The 16,986-nt window shown below is 41.9% G+C and overlaps 1 protein-coding gene and 1 non-coding gene across 2 annotated transcripts in view; both read left to right on the forward strand.

The window, feature by feature from the left end:
- The first annotated feature begins 9,621 nt into the window (after positions 1 to 9,621).
- On the forward strand, positions 9,622 to 9,731 carry LOC143366539 (U6atac minor spliceosomal RNA). Its single transcript, XR_013084760.1, has one exon. It is a non-coding gene; the product is annotated as a U6atac minor spliceosomal RNA (small nuclear RNA).
- An 882-nt stretch (positions 9,732 to 10,613) lies between these two features.
- Fstl5 (follistatin-like 5) overlaps positions 10,614 to 16,986 on the forward strand; it is a 65,424-nt gene continuing 59,051 nt past the window's right edge. Inside the window, exon 1 of the mRNA XM_076807320.1 lies at positions 10,614 to 11,100. The gene's annotated coding sequence lies outside the window, so the exon portion shown is untranslated. The remainder of the gene's footprint in view (positions 11,101 to 16,986) is intronic.

Genomic DNA, 16,986 nt, shown 5'->3' on the forward strand with positions numbered 1-16,986 from the left:
CTCGATTCTCTCTCCGAAGACGTTACTTTGTGCCATCTCTTTCGACGGCATATTCTCCTGTTACAAAGCCCAATTTTGTGCATTCTGAAAATTTTCGCCAGATTTTGGCCCAAGTATCAGGAGAACATGAAGCGAAAAGAGGTATTCTGAATTTCAGCTTCGAAGGCATCCTCGATTGTCTCTCCGAAGACGTTACTTTGTGCCATCTCTTTCGACGGCATGTTCTCCCGTTACAAAGCCCAATTTTATGCATTCTGAAAATTTTCGCCAGATTTTGGCCAATATATCAAGAGAACATGAAGTGGAAAGAGGTATACTAAAGGGTATAGCCGGTTAAGATGGTCAAATGTGTCCTTGAACCGAATTCGACTCACGATGAATCATTCGAAAGCTTATTAAAAAAGAAACATTTGTGGCAATTTTCAACTTCGTATCTCCACCCGGAGGGTAGTAAAGGGCAAAAATAGGAAATCAGGTTTTTGCCGAATTTCTCCTATAATAGGGGATGCAAAATTTTGAAAAAAATCAAAGACATTTCTGTTATCGGGGCACATATTAGAGAATTGTTTCAGATTTTTAAATTGAAAAACCAAGCTGTGAAAAATAAAGAACGCCAAAAAATGCTGAAAAATGCCGATTGTGTATCGAAGCAGGCTTGGCACTATAATTATATTTTTACTGTAAGTACGTATGATTGTTACTATTGTCCTGAATTTTTTTCAGATTTTTAAATTGAAAAACCAAGCTCTCAGCGCCTCTTATTTGCAACTTTAAGGCGAGGCCTTTGAAGCTGAAATTCAGAATACCTCTTTTCGCTTCATGTTCTCCTGATACCTGGGCCAAGATCTGGCAAAAATTAACAGAATGCACAAAATTGGGCTTTGTAACAGGAGAACATGATGTCGAAAGAGGTGGCACTAAGTAACGTCTTCGGAGAGAGAATCGAGGATGCCTTCGAAGCTGAAATTCAGAATACCTCTTTTCGCTTCATGTTCTCCTGATACCTGGGCCAAAATCTGGCAAAAATTTTCAGAATGCACAAAATTGGGCTTTGTAACAGGAGAACATGATGTCGAAAGAGGTGGCACTAAGTAATGTCTTCGGAGAGAGAATCGAGGATGCCTTCGAAGCTGAAATTCAGAATACCTCTTTTCGCTTCATGTTCTCCTGATACCTGGGCCAAGATCTGGCAAAAATTTTCAGAATGCACAAAATTGGGCTTTGTAACAGGAGAACATGATGTCGAAAGAGGTGGCACTAAGTAACGTCTTCGGAGAGAGAATCGAGGATGCCTTCGAAGCTGAAATTCAGAATACCTCTTTTCGCTTCATGTTCTCCTGATACCTGGGCCAAAATCTGGCAAAAATTTTCAGAATACACAAAATTGGGCTTTGTAACAGGAGAACATGATGTCGAAAGAGGTGGCACTAAGTAACGTCTTCGGAGAGAGAATCGAGGATGCCTTCGAAGCTGAAATTCAGAATACCTCTTTTCGCTTCATGTTCTCCTGATACCTGGGCCAAAATCTGGCAAAAATTTTCAGAATGCACAAAATTGGGCTTTGTAACAGGAGAACATGCCGTCGAAAGAGATGGCAAAAATAGGAAATCAGGTTTTTGCCGAATTTCTCCTATACTAGGCGATGAAAAATTTTGAAAAAAATCAGAGACATTTCTGTTATCGGGGCACATATTAGAGAATTGTTTCAGATTTTTAAATTGAAAAACCAAGCTGTGAAAAATAAAAAACGCCAAAAAATGCGGAAAAATGCCGATTGTGTATCGAAGCAGGCTTGGCACGATAATTATATTTTTACAGGAAGTACGTATGATTGTTACTATTGTCCTGAATTTTTTTCAGATTTTTAAATTGAAAAACCAAGCTGTGAAAAATAAAAAACGCCAAAAAATGCGGAAAAATGCCGATTGTGTATCGAAGCAGGCTTGGCACGATAATTATATTTTTACAGGAAGTACGTATGATTGTTACTATTGTCCTGAATTTTTTTCAGATTTTTAAATTGAAAAACCAAGCTGTGAAAAATAAAAAACGCCAAAAAATGCCGAAAAATGCCGATTGTGTATCGAAGCAGACTTGGCACGATAATTATATTTTTACGGGAAGTACGTATGATTGTTACTATTGTCCTGAATTTTTTTCAGATTTTTAAATTGAAAAACCAAGCTGTGAAAAATAAAAAACGCCAAAAAATGCCGAAAAATGCCGATTGTGTATCGAAGCAGGCTTGGCACGATAATTATATTTTTACAGGAAGTACGTATGATTGTTACTATTGTCCTGAAATTTTTTCAGATTTTTAAATTGAAAAACCAAGCTGTGAAAAATAAAAAACGCCAAAAAATGCGGAAAAATGCCGATTGTGTATCGAAGCAGGCTTGGCACGATAATTATATTTTTACAGGAAGTACGTATGATTGTTACTATTGTCCTGAATTTTTTTCAGATTTTTAAATTGAAAAACCAAGCTGTGAAAAATAAAAAACGCCAAAAAATGCGGAAAAATGCCGATTGTGTATCGAAGCAGGCTTGGCACGATAATTATATTTTTACAGGAAGTACGTATGATTGTTACTATTGTCCTGAATTTTTTTCAGATTTTTAAATTGAAAAACCAAGCTGTGAAAAATAAAAAACGCCAAAAAATGCCGAAAAATGCCGATTGTGTATCGAAGCAGACTTGGCACGAAAATTATATTTTTACGGGAAGTACGTATGATTGTTACTATTGTCCTGAATTTTTTTCAGATTTTTAAATTGAAAAACCAAGCTGTGAAAAATAAAAAACGCCAAAAAATGCCGAAAAATGCCGATTGTGTATCGAAGCAGGCTTGGCACGATAATTATATTTTTACAGGAAGTACGTATGATTGTTACTATTGTCCTGAAATTTTTTCAGATTTTTAAATTGAAAAACCAAGCTGTGAAAAATAAAAAACGCCAAAAAATGCGGAAAAATGCCGATTGTGTATCGAAGCAGGCTTGGCACGATAATTATATTTTTACAGGAAGTACGTATGATTGTTACTATTGTCCTGAATTTTTTTCAGATTTTTAAATTGAAAAACCAAGCTGTGAAAAATAAAAAACGCCAAAAAATGCCGAAAAATGCCGATTGTGTATCGAAGCAGGCTTGGCACGATAATTATATTTTTACAGGAAGTACGTATGATTGTTACTATTGTCCTGAATTTTTTTCAGATTTTTAAATTGAAAAACCAAGCTGTGAAAAATAAAAAACGCCAAAAAATGCCGAAAATTGCCGATTGTGTATCGAAGCAGGCTTGGCACGATAATTATATTTTTACAGGAAGTACGTATGATTGTTACTATTGTCCTGAATTTTTTTCAGATTTTTAAATTGAAAAACCAAGCTGTGAAAAATAAAAAACGCCAAAAAATGCCGAAAATTGCCGATTGTGTATCGAAGCAGGCTTGGCACGATAATTATATTTTTACAGGAAGTACGTATGATTGTTACTATTGTCCTGAATTTTTTTCAGATTTTTAAATTGAAAAACCAAGCTCTTAGCGCCTCTTATTTGCAACTTTAAGGCGAGGCCTTTAAAGCTGAAATTCAGAATACCTCTTTTCGCTTCATGTTCTCCTGATACCTGGGCCAAGATCTGGCAAAAATTTTCAGAATGCACAAAATTGGGCTTTGTAACAGGAGAACATGATGTCGAAAGAGGTGGCACTAAGTAATGTCTTCGGAGAGAGAATCGAGGATGCCTTCGAAGCTGAAATTCAGAATACCTCTTTTCGCTTCATGTTCTCCTGATACCTGGGCCAAAATCTGGCAAAAATTTTCAGAATGCACAAAATTGGGCTTTGTAACAGGAGAACATGATGTCGAAAGAGGTGGCACTAAGTAATGTCTTCGGAGAGAGAATCGAGGATGCCTTCGAAGCTGAAATTCAGAATACCTCTTTTCGCTTCATGTTCTCCTGATACCTGGGCCAAGATCTGGCAAAAATTTTCAGAATGCACAAAATTGGGCTTTGTAACAGGAGAACATGATGTCGAAAGAGGTGGCACTAAGTAACGTCTTCGGAGAGAGAATCGAGGATGCCTTCGAAGCTGAAATTCAGAATACCTCTTTTCGCTTCATGTTCTCCTGATACCTGGGCCAAAATCTGGCAAAAATTTTCAGAATGCACAAAATTGGGCTTTGTAACAGGAGAACATGCCGTCGAAAGAGATGGCAAAAATAGGAAATCAGGTTCTTGCCGAATTTCTCCTATACTAGGCGATGAAAAATTTTGAAAAAAATCAGAGACATTTCTGTTATCGGGGCACATATTAGAGAATTGTTTCAGATTTTTAAATTGAAAAACCAAGCTGTGAAAAATAAAAAACGCCAAAAAATGCCGAAAAATGCCGATTGTGTATCGAAGCAGGCTTGGCACGATAATTATATTTTTACAGGAAGTACGTATGATTGTTACTATTGTCCTGAATTTTTTTCAGATTTTTAAATTGAAAAACCAAGCTGTGAAAAATAAAAAACGCCAAAAAATGCCGAAAATTGCCGATTGTGTATCGAAGCAGGCTTGGCACGATAATTATATTTTTACAGGAAGTACGTATGATTGTTACTATTGTCCTGAATTTTTTTCAGATTTTTAAATTGAAAAACCAAGCTCTTAGCGCCTCTTATTTGCAACTTTAAGGCGAGGCCTTTGAAGCTGAAATTCAGAATACCTCTTTTCGCTTCATGTTCTCCTGATACCTGGGCCAAGATCTGGCAAAAATTTTCAGAATGCACAAAATTGGGCTTTGTAACAGGAGAACATGATGTCGAAAGAGGTGGCACTAAGTAATGTCTTCGGAGAGAGAATCGAGGATGCCTTCGAAGCTGAAATTCAGAATACCTCTTTTCGCTTCATGTTCTCCTGATACCTGGGCCAAAATCTGGCAAAAATTTTCAGAATGCACAAAATTGGGCTTTGTAACAGGAGAACATGATGTCGAAAGAGGTGGCACTAAGTAATGTCTTCGGAGAGAGAATCGAGGATGCCTTCGAAGCTGAAATTCAGAATACCTCTTTTCGCTTCATGTTCTCCTGATACCTGGGCCAAAATCTGGCAAAAATTTTCAGAATGCACAAAATTGGGCTTTGTAACAGGAGAACATGCCGTCGAAAGAGATGGCAAAAATAGGAAATCAGGTTCTTGCCGAATTTCTCCTATACTAGGCGATGAAAAATTTTGAAAAAAATCAGAGACATTTCTGTTATCGGGGCACATATTAGAGAATTGTTTCAGATTTTTAAATTGAAAAACCAAGCTGTGAAAAATAAAAAACGCCAAAAAATGCCGAAAAATGCCGAAAAATGCCGATTGTGTATCGAAGCAGGCTTGGCACGATAATTATATTTTTACAGGAAGTACGTATGATTGTTACTATTGTCCTGAATTTTTTTCAGATTTTTAAATTGAAAAACCAAGCTGTGAAAAATAAAAAACGCCAAAAAATGCGGAAAAATGCCGATTGTGTATCGAAGCAGGCTTGGCACGATAATTATATTTTTACAGGAAGTACGTATGATTGTTACTATTGTCCTGAATTTTTTTCAGATTTTTAAATTGAAAAACCAAGCTGTGAAAAATAAAAAACGCCAAAAAATGCCGAAAAATGCCGATTGTGTATCGAAGCAGACTTGGCACGATAATTATATTTTTACGGGAAGTACGTATGATTGTTACTATTGTCCTGAATTTTTTTCAGATTTTTAAATTGAAAAACCAAGCTGTGAAAAATAAAAAACGCCAAAAAATGCCGAAAAATGCCGATTGTGTATCGAAGCAGGCTTGGCACGATAATTATATTTTTACAGGAAGTACGTATGATTGTTACTATTGTCCTGAAATTTTTTCAGATTTTTAAATTGAAAAACCAAGCTGTGAAAAATAAAAAACGCCAAAAAATGCGGAAAAATGCCGATTGTGTATCGAAGCAGGCTTGGCACGATAATTATATTTTTACAGGAAGTACGTATGATTGTTACTATTGTCCTGAATTTTTTTCAGATTTTTAAATTGAAAAACCAAGCTGTGAAAAATAAAAAACGCCAAAAAATGCGGAAAAATGCCGATTGTGTATCGAAGCAGGCTTGGCACGATAATTATATTTTTACAGGAAGTACGTATGATTGTTACTATTGTCCTGAATTTTTTTCAGATTTTTAAATTGAAAAACCAAGCTGTGAAAAATAAAAAACGCCAAAAAATGCCGAAAAATGCCGATTGTGTATCGAAGCAGACTTGGCACGATAATTATATTTTTACGGGAAGTACGTATGATTGTTACTATTGTCCTGAATTTTTTTCAGATTTTTAAATTGAAAAACCAAGCTGTGAAAAATAAAAAACGCCAAAAAATGCCGAAAAATGCCGATTGTGTATCGAAGCAGGCTTGGCACGATAATTATATTTTTACAGGAAGTACGTATGATTGTTACTATTGTCCTGAAATTTTTTCAGATTTTTAAATTGAAAAACCAAGCTGTGAAAAATAAAAAACGCCAAAAAATGCGGAAAAATGCCGATTGTGTATCGAAGCAGGCTTGGCACGATAATTATATTTTTACAGGAAGTACGTATGATTGTTACTATTGTCCTGAATTTTTTTCAGATTTTTAAATTGAAAAACCAAGCTGTGAAAAATAAAAAACGCCAAAAAATGCCGAAAAATGCCGATTGTGTATCGAAGCAGGCTTGGCACGATAATTATATTTTTACAGGAAGTACGTATGATTGTTACTATTGTCCTGAATTTTTTTCAGATTTTTAAATTGAAAAACCAAGCTGTGAAAAATAAAAAACGCCAAAAAATGCCGAAAATTGCCGATTGTGTATCGAAGCAGGCTTGGCACGATAATTATATTTTTACAGGAAGTACGTATGATTGTTACTATTGTCCTGAATTTTTTTCAGATTTTTAAATTGAAAAACCAAGCTGTGAAAAATAAAAAACGCCAAAAAATGCCGAAAATTGCCGATTGTGTATCGAAGCAGGCTTGGCACGATAATTATATTTTTACAGGAAGTACGTATGATTGTTACTATTGTCCTGAATTTTTTTCAGATTTTTAAATTGAAAAACCAAGCTCTTAGCGCCTCTTATTTGCAACTTTAAGGCGAGGCCTTTAAAGCTGAAATTCAGAATACCTCTTTTCGCTTCATGTTCTCCTGATACCTGGGCCAAGATCTGGCAAAAATTTTCAGAATGCACAAAATTGGGCTTTGTAACAGGAGAACATGATGTCGAAAGAGGTGGCACTAAGTAATGTCTTCGGAGAGAGAATCGAGGATGCCTTCGAAGCTGAAATTCAGAATACCTCTTTTCGCTTCATGTTCTCCTGATACCTGGGCCAAAATCTGGCAAAAATTTTCAGAATGCACAAAATTGGGCTTTGTAACAGGAGAACATGATGTCGAAAGAGGTGGCACTAAGTAATGTCTTCGGAGAGAGAATCGAGGATGCCTTCGAAGCTGAAATTCAGAATACCTCTTTTCGCTTCATGTTCTCCTGATACCTGGGCCAAAATCTGGCAAAAATTTTCAGAATGCACAAAATTGGGCTTTGTAACAGGAGAACATGATGTCGAAAGAGGTGGCACTAAGTAATGTCTTCGGAGAGAGAATCGAGGATGCCTTCGAAGCTGAAATTCAGAATACCTCTTTTCGCTTCATGTTCTCCTGATACCTGGGCCAAAATCTGGCAAAAATTTTCAGAATGCACAAAATTGGGCTTTGTAACAGGAGAACATGCCGTCGAAAGAGATGGCAAAAATAGGAAATCAGGTTCTTGCCGAATTTCTCCTATACTAGGCGATGAAAAATTTTGAAAAAAATCAGAGACATTTCTGTTATCGGGGCACATATTAGAGAATTGTTTCAGATTTTTAAATTGAAAAACCAAGCTGTGAAAAATAAAAAACGCCAAAAAATGCCGAAAAATGCCGAAAAATGCCGATTGTGTATCGAAGCAGGCTTGGCACGATAATTATATTTTTACAGGAAGTACGTATGATTGTTACTATTGTCCTGAATTTTTTTCAGATTTTTAAATTGAAAAACCAAGCTGTGAAAAATAAAAAACGCCAAAAAATGCCGAAAATTGCCGATTGTGTATCGAAGCAGGCTTGGCACGATAATTATATTTTTACAGGAAGTACGTATGATTGTTACTATTGTCCTGAATTTTTTTCAGATTTTTAAATTGAAAACCCAAGCTCTTAGCGCCTCTTATTTGCAACTTTAAGGCGAGGCCTTTGAAGCTGAAATTCAGAATACCTCTTTTCGCTTCATGTTCTCCTGATACCTGGGCCAAAATCTGGCAAAAATTTTCAGAATGCACAAAATTGGGCTTTGTAACAGGAGAACATGCCGTCGAAAGAGATGGCAAAAATAGGAAATCAGGTTTTTGCCGAATTTCTCCTATACTAGGCGATGAAAAATTTTGAAAAAAATCAGAGACATTTCTGTTATCGGGGCACATATTAGAGAATTGTTTCAGATTTTTAAATTGAAAAACCAAGCTGTGAAAAATAAAAAACGCCAAAAAATGCCGAAAAATGCCGAAAAATGCCGATTGTGTATCGAAGCAGGCTTGGCACGATAATTATATTTTTACAGGAAGTACGTATGATTGTTACTATTGTCCTCAATTTTTTCAGATTTTTCAATTCGGTGCGCCGCAGTTAAAAAAATTAAAAACCGATTTTTCGTCGTTTTTTCCGTGTCAGAGTAACTTATACGTCGAATTGCTTCATAAAATAAGCGTTTTATGCGATCTTCAATGTTTATGCGTACAGCAAAACATCATAGGAATTAAAGAAACTGAAAAAACCGAATCATTTGAAACTGTTATGCCCCTGACATTACTCTGACACGGAAAAAACGACGAAAAAATCGGTTTTTCAGTGTTGGCGGCAAACTAATATTAGAGGCAAACGGAATCCAATTATTATTACTTCACTGGAATGATTAAACGGTACATTAGAAACTTGTGGGAATATCAGTAACAGCGTGAATTTTTTATACTTTTCTGAGCGCCATAGTGTCTTGATCCACGAAATGGATTTTGGGAGAGAAATCCGCGTGAGTCGTTGACAAACCGAGCCAAAGCATAGCGTAACAAAAGCCTACCCTCTTATGTCAAACTCTCTCTCTAAATAAGTCACACGTATACAAGTACGCGCACACCTTTCAGCATTTCAACACATTTCAGAGTAGTTGCTGAGTTGGACGCTGTTCATGAGCAGATGCCACTACATTCAGACCTCAAATTATGAGTCGGCAATACAGTTTGAGTAGCGACACCAACATCCATAAGGTGATAAGTCTATCCTATACCTCGTCTGTGGTACAAATTAGAACTCAAGAAGTGTAAAATTAGGTCATTCAAAACCCGCGCTTTACAAATAATTCTGTTAGACTTCTGTTGAATTCTAATTCCTACCACGTGTAGCGTTACAATCTGTTTCGAGACTTCACCGGTAACGTTGCATGCGACACTAATATGGCAAGAGGGTTCTAGGACCCCCCAAAGCGGTGACAGAGAAATGCATTGGTTGATAGGTCTATCCTATATATTGTGTAGTATGAAAGGAGAGACGTTTAGCACTCCCCTAGACAAAGATGGAAACACACATAAATTGGTAAAGGCACTTGTCGTCCTTCGGTGACACTTTACCACATTTTTGTGGCAGGAGAGGTACCAATGCACCACGGGGGAGGTGGCGAACGCATCGTTCTGTTTGGATCTCGCCCAAGTCCTCCTCCCCGCCGTGCGGACCTCCCAGTCAGGAGGCCACCCTAGAGTATTTAGTGGGTGCAATCCCTACATAACCTCGTCCCTCTCCCGGGGGCGGATCTTCAGGTAAAAAAAGGTCTATCCTATACCTCGTCTGTGGTATTTGTAAACTCGGAAATGACCAACAGTTGCAAACCTTGCATTTGCTCGCAGCGCTCTATACGGTTAGAACATAGACTTCGAACAACTTCAAATGGTGCTGCAATGTCGATAACATTGTAAACTTATTCCATATCACCCAGTCAAATAGTAAATACAAATCATATAACCAACTTGCCAGGGTATATTCATTCAATCAGCTATTACTCCGTACCACTTAAACCTTTCATTCGCCTTTTACCCGCGATTTATCCAACCAATTAGAAGAAAATTATACGTTTCGTTGTAACGAAGTGATTCAATTGGTTAACAAGCTCTGATCCGCAGTTGGTGGATTCGATACCCCGATACTGGCGTTCAAACTTGCGGAAAGTTCGAATCCATTGACCGCAGAACGTTGAACTTCGTCGCGTTCGTAAATCCGGTAAGAAATCGTAACGCGGCCGATTCCCCCGACGGGTCCAAGTACTTTCGGCGGGAAAGTAACGGTTGTCCAATTGGAATCGAAGGCATTAGTTAATCCCAGCATCCGCTTTCCTTCCTAATTGCTTAAATCGCCGGAAAAGTTTGAACGTATCCGTGGTGAACGCAGGCGCTGTCAGGGGCGCACGCTGCGCCACTACCATGCCGTTGGGTAAGGTTAGATTGGATTCCACGTCGTTTCCCAACCCTCTCCTCATGTTCAGTACACCCCAAGCTATCACTGCGGTTGGTAGGTTTCACACCCCTACGCTTCCCGTTCGCGATTGCACGCGCGTGCACAACAACCTCACGTGTGCATCCGTGCGTTTCTTTAAACAAAACTCGCGCCTCTCCATATCGCGCTGGTCCGATCATCGATCTAGGGTAGCGACGCTTCGATTCACGCCGCGACTCGTCGATCGGATCGATTGCCGATTACTCGTTGAAACTATGAAATCTCCAACGTAGTCCGAGCGACTCAGTCTTGGGACAGAATTGCTGGTACAGGTAAACTGTTTTACGCCTCGCGGTACGATCGTTCTCGGTAAGATCGTTAATCACGCCGATGCGAAAATGGACAAGGGGGTCCCGTGTCACTGAGCGAGGGTGGCGAGTGTTGACGCGGCGGTGGCTGTGCCGTATAGTGGCCGCGAAGATTGTTACTTTACGAGGCAAGCTCGACGGAACCAGCCGCATAGGGTGAGTGGAATGATTTACACTTTGCGAGATTGATGTTTACCCTGGAACACCCCCTCGCCCGCGATGGAAAAGTTCCATCAGCAGGATTGCGACCGGCCCGGTATCGAGCTTCCTTAATGTAATTGATTTAAGCCCCGTGGTGAAAATGCTTTTAAACTGAACGCATCCGTCGGAATAAACCTGACTATGAATTCCCCATCGGCGAAACACCGTACGCGATGTTTGAAGCCAGGTACCGAAACGCTTGCGTATAACCTATCGAGCACGCACACGTACACGTGAAAGTTCTCTCACGGCGTGAAACTCTGCGGCATCGTGCGATTAACCATCAGTCGCGTGTCAACCGCATAGTTCAAACAACGGGACTTAAATCACAACTACATCCAACCCTTTCAACGCCGACGCTTCGGTACGCTCGACGCTAAGTCACATTCCGAGATCCTCCGGTCGTAACTGTTAAATCGTATTCGCCGAACGCCCGTGGGCGTTCGTCGCACAGACTGCGCCGATCGACCGAGCGTACGTGTACATGTGCTTCCGCAGTATTCAAAGGGTTAGAAACGAAAGAGCCCCGGCATGCCGAGGCGGAGAAAGGACCGCGTATTTAAGCGGGGCGTACAGCGATGCTTAATATCCGCCAGAAATAAACCGGCGGCCTCGATGCACAATTCCAGCCCCGTCCTATTAGCGGTACGAAAAGATGCGTAAATGAGGCCACGAGCGTCAAAAACGCGTCGAAGGTTGGGGGGAGAACGTTGAAAGAGTTGGCGCGGTCGGTGGGAAGGGGAGAGTACGTACATCCAGTGGGTGAATTGATATAGAAGAATTCCTCGGTCCTGGCTGGAAGTGCAGCGCGCGTGGCATGAATACCGTAGAGTCGTAGAGGGACAGCTCTCCTGTGGGGTGGCGCGGGTATGAGTGACATCTACGAACGAGCGGCGTCGCGCAGGCGCCTCCACCTGTAGATACGTCGCTGTACGCCGCGGCTAAACGCCAGATTTATCCGTCGGTGGAACAGAGCGCCGCCGGAGTATGCGGATCAATAGAAGTACTCTTTTTTTTTTTTTCTCCTCTCCTTTCTCGCGGGAGAACGCATCTTTGTACCGGACGTGTTCTCTCTTCCCCCCCCCCCTCTATTTTTGTTATTATTCTATAGAGAATGCTAGGGAATTGCGTCGCGTATGCACGGGAACGAAGCCACGGCGGGAAGAGGATCGATAAAATTACGTATCCCGCTGAGCAGCCCGTTCTCGCAGCTCCAGCTCGCGTATTACTTCCTCGCTACCCCTCTCCGGTTATTGCTGCGCTCCGTAAGGAAATTTTATCCCGCGATCGTGGATACCGCGACATCGCCCCGCCGCGAAGATGCTCCTCTCTTTATCGATACTTGCCTCCGTTCCAACGCTCGGAGGGGGGTGGCAAAGTTTCCTTTTCGAAAAGAAATGCTTCTCTTTCGAGGACGGCAATAAACGTGCGTCGGGAACGGTCCCCGCGAAGCACATCGGCTTTACGGTGGGGAAGGAGGGAGCGACGTTTGCGGAAACGATCCACTTCCGGTGCTAGATAGGATTTAGCCCCGCTGGGAAGCGGAATGATATTCGGGGGGAGAGGATTTTCTAGACGACGCTCGGGATTCGCGAAACAGTACGAAGGTTCTTTGGGCCGGAACGGTCTGGAGGCGACCTGTACGACGCATCGTTTATCAAAGAAAAGTACGAGCTGTCGACGGGGTAGGCGAATCTTCATGCTCCGAATCTCTGTTATCCGTCAGAAGAATGTTGCTTGGCATTTTTCTATCAGCCCCCATAGCGAAGTCCGATGAAAACAAACGTTTCTCGAAGCAGTTTCTTAATTCGTATCGAGAGCACGTTTGAGCGCCTGACTTTTGTACGTCGCGCGACGGAGCCGGAAGATCTCGTTAAACAATTTTACGCGGTGGCACGCCGCGCGGCTGTCACAACTGCAATACTGTTCGTTTCGCTGTGTTCCCTTGCTATTATCGTTCTCATTACTGTCGTCGGTGTTTCCATTATTCTTATTATTGCTTCCCACGCTGGCCGGCCGTTCTCCATTAATATCCCGACGGTCCCGCCGCCGCCGCCCTCCCGCGCCCCGGCGCCGCCGTTAACATTAGCATTTTTATGATTATTAACGGTTGCGAGCATTGTTATTTTCGCCCGCCTCTACACCTTGGAGCGCGCAAACACCGGCGAAACGCATCGCGACACCTCATTATGAATTGCATTACCTTTTCAAAACAGCCTCGTGCATTGTACGATACGCGGGCGCATGCAGAACGGTAATGCCACCCCTCGCAAGGCCTCGCGGCTTGCGTCCGTAGGAGCTGGGACGCGGACGCGCGACGGGACTCACGGACAGGGGATTGCCGGGACGGAGCGTGTGTCGGCGTACAATGGTCGTCGGTCGGGTCAAAAGTTCAGAACTTTTGTCATGTAGCTACACGTGTAGCCGAACACGGGGGTGGGCCGTATTGATCTCGAGCGAACGAGCAGGCGAGCGAACAAAGTTCTTGGAGATTTAACGAGAGCCTCTTGGCGATGAGCTGCTTTCCAAACAATACTACCGGTACGCGCCGCTACGGAGTGCGGACCGGGGCTTATACGCGAAGGGAACTGTGCACAGACCCGGCCCACACACCCGGCCTCCACTTTTTCGTCGGCCTTTGAGGGCTCGCCGCTCGCCGCCCCATTATCGTCCGACTTTCTCCATCGATCTGGCAAGCTCGATCTACGGGGTGCTGTAAGAATATAGGTGGAAACTTGGCTGGCTAAAGTGGGGCTCGTGAAGAGGGACAAATGAAGGTATGATGTCCGTTTTTGGGATACTCAGTTCTCTAGATAGGAGATCGGTCGATGCTTACATGGCTGGACATGTTACAGAATGATTGGTACCTTGCATGCCTACAGTGACTCGCATTAATGTTCGGACACTTTTTAAAATCGCATAACTTTTTTAGAATTCGTCCAAACGACTTGAGTTTTTTTCAGAAGCTAGAAGGATTAGTTTGCTAAATGACGTATTTGGTCGTTTTGAAAAAAAATGTATTTGGTTGGAATAGCGAAAAGAATAGTAAAGGTCGATTTTTATAATTTTTTTGGGAGCTTGTAATGAAAATTAAAAAAAAAAGTTTGTAGATTGCAGTAAGTTGTATACGTGCCTAAAATTTCATCAAAATCGGGTAACGTTGCTCCGAGCTACAAACGTTTAAAGATCGCAGAATAAGGTCGAAAATCGCTGATTTCGGGAATTTTCGCGATTCTCGACCTTATTCTGCGATCTTTAAACGTTTGTGGCTCGGAGCAACGTTAACCGATTTTGATGAAATTTTAGGCACGTATACAACTTACTGCTATGTACAAATGATTTTTTTTTAATTTTCATTACAAGCGCACAAAAAAAGTTTAAAAATCGACCTTTACTATTTTTATCGCTATTCCGACCAAATACACTTTTTTCAAAACGACCAAATACGTCATTTAGCAAACTAATCCTTCTGCCTTCTCAAAAAAAAACTCAAGTCGTTTGGACCAATTCTAAAAAAGTTATGCGATTTTAAAAAGTGTCCGAATATTAATGCGAGTCACTGTAGGTACTTGCAGCAGTGGCGTTGTTTGTTTTAAGTAAACGCGAGTCGTTATTTATCACCTTTCGCTGGATCATTTATTATCATTATTATTATTATTCGTCGTTATAACTTGGTAAATATACAAAGAACAGTAAAACATAAAACATGGGAAGGTAAAAGGCGAGGCTGCAGTACAATACTGTTAGAAGCCCAACCGTAAGTAAATAACTAAAACTAAAACTAAAACTAGGAAAGAAAAGGAAAGAAAAACAGAAAAGAGAACAATTTTCTTTTTTGGCGCATTAAAAAGGGGGATGCCATAAACGTAAACGTTTATCACGTTAAACCGTTTGCAATTAAGTTCATTATCAAGTTAAGAAGTTTACTCGCAGTTCTGAAACACTCTGTACATTAGTCGACTTTTCGCCTCTGTTCGCGACCCCCAGAATGCACCGGGAGTGTCGCTTACGCCACGGGTTTATTATCCCCTTGGAATCTGGCGCTTGCGATGTACCAATTCCTGCCAGTTGGAACTAAATTTTTCCACTCGCGCTCAGAACTTTCCCCGTGCCATCCGAAGCCTGTGTTACCGCAGCGCTTGCACCTGTGATTCTGACTCTCTGTTTCCTAAACTTCGTCCCGCGTTATCACCCTCGCTGTGACTGCGAAATCCCCGATAAAGGCCGTGTACGATTTTCTAGCTAATTCAGTCCCAGCCCCGATCCTACCTTGGTTCGCTGAAATTCCACTTCTCGGTCCACTTGCCAGCTCTCGACTCAGTTCGGTTCCAGCACCAATTCTTGCCATTTCAGGTTTCAGCTCATTTCTACGCGAAATCCTGCCTCGCGCGAAATTGCTTCGAAGTGAATCGTGTCTCGCGACTTCTGCGCCAACATAAATAAGACACCTTCGCAGTCCACCCCCAGCGTAAACTTCTGCGGGATACCCTTATTCGTTACGCGGTCGATCGATTACGTTTCAAACTGTTGCTCGTCCGGCACGCCGCGACGGTCAGTTCTTCCGCTAGGATGATCCTTCGCGTGCCCAAAATTCGCAACCGCTTTTGTTCCACGGTGGGTGTTTGCGCGAGTACAGCTGGTCCCCGGGCTGGGTACCAGAAATACGTTCTAACCCTCGAATACATTAAATTAGCAAGTATAATAAAAAGCGCGTTGACGGTGGCCCTCGTTAATATACAGATAGCGGGGGAGTCACGCATAAAATCGTTCTGAACAATAGGCACACGGGATTCCGCAGCAAGTTTCTCGCTAGTTTAAAGCAGGCTTCGCTGATGCATTTATGCATATCCGGGGGCTCATGCAAACGTCTAATACGTAACTGGAGTGATGCATCGCCGTGAAGGCTTTAAACTGTGCAGAACCGTGATCACGTTTATAAGCATTGTTCGTTCGCAGCGCAGCGAAATCGTAAATCTTTCCTAGTTAAAACTTTACGAGCATGCTTCTTCTGAACCGCAACCATCGCCCTTCGACTTACTTCCACGAACCCGCCTCTTGCTTCCATCGCTCTTGGCTGCCGCTTCCAAGCGACCCGACTCATCCGACTCTTAGCGTACAGTGGATATTGGAGATTTGATTACTCCGATAAATACAGTTGCGCCAAGCGATGTTGCGGCCGCCATCGGGCCAGGCGAGGGGCGAGAAGAAACGAAGGGAATCTGATTTCCCGAGTCCTATCGGGTCCGCCGAACGACCCTTTCGCATGTGCGCGATTCAAATGCGTTCCGCCGCCTCAGGGCGACGGTAAAAGACACATCATAGCCGCGCACAGGCGGGACGCGTCTTATCGATCCGTTCTATTGCGATGGTCATAACAAATTCATGGAGGAAAATAGTTGATGGTGTCGAGGAAGAGGGAAGAATATCCCGCGCAGGATGAGAACGCGGACACTGATTTCGCCTGTTATCCTTAATCGATATAGGTGCGCGTATAAAATTGCTGAGAGAAAAGTGTCGGGAATGGTTGCCTGCGGAGTACAATGAAACGTTGCCTCGAGATAAGAGGAGCGAATGAATTTTAGCTAGCCCAGGATGAAGAGCGCTAACAAACCACAAGAAACTAGGCACCGTTTCTTTAATACGTAATCCTCCTTCGAAGTAGAAGTTAGCAAATGCCACTGCAAGCACGAGAGAAGTGGACGATAAACGCAAGTCTAATTTGTTTAGACCTTAACTTGCCATTTCACGAAAGTTCGATGGAATTTGAATACTCGATTCTCCAAGTTGGAGCAGCATTACGACCCACGCCGGGATCACCGTCCCGCAACACTGATAATCGGG

Source organism: Andrena cerasifolii, chromosome 2 (genome assembly GCF_050908995.1).
Source record: "Andrena cerasifolii isolate SP2316 chromosome 2, iyAndCera1_principal, whole genome shotgun sequence".
Taxonomy (NCBI): domain Eukaryota; kingdom Metazoa; phylum Arthropoda; class Insecta; order Hymenoptera; family Andrenidae; genus Andrena; species Andrena cerasifolii.